Below are 2,673 nucleotides of genomic sequence, written 5' to 3'. Positions count from 1 at the left end.
AAAAAAAAAAAAAAAAAAAAAGAAAGAAGTTTTCTCTGTTTTTGCAGCGTTAGGCCTTTTGGTAACTACTGCCTGGACGCCTAGTTCATCAGGAGCTGCCAAATGGTGATCTTCGATTACTTCATATATTAGCTAGGATACTTTATAAAATACAATGTGCAAGCGATTCTCCTGCCTCAGCCTCCTGAGTAGCTGGAATTACATGCGCCCACCACCACACCTGGCTAATTTTTTGTATTTTTAGTAGAGACGGGGTTTCACTATGTTGGCCAGGCTGGTCTCAAACTCCTGACCTCATGATCCGCCTGCCTCAGCCTCCCAAAGTGCTGGAATTACAGGCATGAGCAACTGTGCCTGGCTTCATTCATGTTTTTGTGGTTGTTATTATTGTTCTGATGCTCCTTGTTGTTTACTTTTTTGTTTTCGCAGTCAAAGCCAAGGCTATTCCTGACTGGTAAAGCAGGGCACTGATGAAATAAATCCTAGAGTAGTCAAATACCAAGTTAACCATCAAAAATAATAACAAAGGCCGAGTGTGGTGGCTCACACCTGAAATCCCAGCACTTTGGGAAGCTGAAAATGGGAGGATGGCTTGAGGCCAGGACTTGGAGATCAGCCCGAACATAGCAAGATCCTGTCTCTATAAAAAATTTAAAAAAATTAGCCAGGAGGGTCTAGGGAGGTGGCTCACACCTATAATCCCAGCACTTTGGGAGGCCCAGGTGGGAGGATCACCTGAGGTCAGGAGCATGAGACCATCCTGGCTAACATGGTGAAACCTGGTCTCTACTAAAAATACAAAAATTAGCTGGGCATGGTGGTGGTGCCTACTGTAATCCCAGCTACTCGGGAGGCTGAGCCAGGAGAATCGCTTAAACCCAGGAGGCAGAGGTTGCAGTGAGCCGATTGCACCACTGTACTCCAGCCTGGGTGACAAAGCAAGACTCCATCTCAAAAAAAGAAAAAGAAATAGTAATGGAGGAGTATACTTATGGGCTTGGAAAGGTGGTCATCATATGTTAATTTTCTTTTTTTTTTTTTTTTTGAGACAGAGTCTTATTCTGTCACCCTGGCTGGAGTACAGTGGCTTGATCACTGCAACCTCCACCTCCTGGGTTCAAGCCATTCTCCTGCCTCAACCTCCTGAGTAGCTGGGACTACAGACTCCCAACACCACATGCCTTTAAATTTAAAACATTTTTTATATTTTTAGTAGAGACGGGGTTTCACCACGTTAGCCAGGCTGGTCTCAAACTCCCGACCTCAGGTGATCCGTCCGTCTCAGCCTTGCAAAGTACTAGAATTACAGGCATGAGCCACCATGCCCGGCCAACATATTAAATTTCAAAAGCCAAGTATGAAACACCTGTACAATATTTAAAAACCAAAGCAAAACCAATATATGCATAGACACAGAACATTAAAAGCATATTCGCCAAAACCTTGCCTTCTCCTCCTCTCTTTCAAGAGCTGGTAGTTCACTTGTGTAAAAAGAATAAAAAAATTTTAAATTAAAAACATTTTAACTTCATGTTCTACACTGGATTCACTTATTAATTTACCAGGTAATTAACCAAGACCTGAGGCTCAGTGAACTCACTGTACTATTTCTCTTGGGAGCGTTTTAGACAGAGGCTCTTGAAATGGTCTCCTTGCCCCTACACAAGGTGTGAATAATCTGGACCAAGGAAGAGCACATTTCTGGAAACTTTTGTTTCGTATTTTTGTGAGTGAAAAACTCCCCACAGACTGACATGAAAGTTTACAGTCTGGTGGACCCCAGGCCTAACGGACTTTGGAGATGGTTTTGTTTGGCTTCCTCAGTGTTTGATCAGCGTCATGAATGATTCTGAGTGTTCATATCAAAGTTTACATTTCTGGCTTCTCTTCTGAAAAGTCTAACGACCTGGCAGCCCAGAGTGCCACTGCAGCAGTGCCCAGCCCCCATAAACAGGTCACGTGTTGTTCAGTTCAGCACAGTCTGTCTCTGCCACCCTCAGGGATAACCGCGAGACAAATGGAGAGGATCTGTTCACTCAGGTTGCCTATTTAGGTGGCCTTGTGGTCTCTGCAGGCATTTCAGTGGGGTACTCTGACTTCTATGTTCTGCCTGGGTTCCCCTCTGTAAAGATTTGTGATGTGTATAGGGAAGGGCAAGTGTAATGTTTTTAAAACATGAACGCAAATTCTCTGATAGTCTTCCCGCAAAAGGTGGGGTCTAATTCATCTCTTCTTGATTATGGACTGCCCTCAGTTATTGCCCTCTAACAAAACAGGGGACAATGTGTGACTGTCAAAATTAGGTCATAAAAGGAGGTACAGCTGCGTGTGATGTCTCATGCCTGTAATCCTAGCTACTCAGGAGGCTAAGGCAGGAGGATCACTTGAGGCCAGGACTTTGAAACCAGCCTGGGCAACATAATGAGACCACTGTTTCTTCTGAAAATTAAAAAACTAGCCAGGCCTGGTGGTTTGGGCCCGTGGTCCCAGCTACTCCGCTATAGGAGGAGGATCACTTGAGATAGAGGAGTTTGAGGCTGGGGCAAGTCATGATCAAAGCACTGCACTCCAGCCTAGGCAGCTAAGCGGGACCCCGTCTCCAAAAATAAAAAATAAATCAAGGACGGCCGGGCGCGGTGGCTCAAGCCTGTAATCCCAGCACTCTGGGAGGCC

Source organism: Cebus imitator, unplaced genomic scaffold, assembly GCF_001604975.1.
Source record: "Cebus imitator isolate Cc_AM_T3 unplaced genomic scaffold, Cebus_imitator-1.0 Scaffold366, whole genome shotgun sequence".
Lineage (NCBI taxonomy): Eukaryota > Metazoa > Chordata > Mammalia > Primates > Cebidae > Cebus > Cebus imitator.
Note: the sequence above shows the minus strand (reverse complement) of the source record.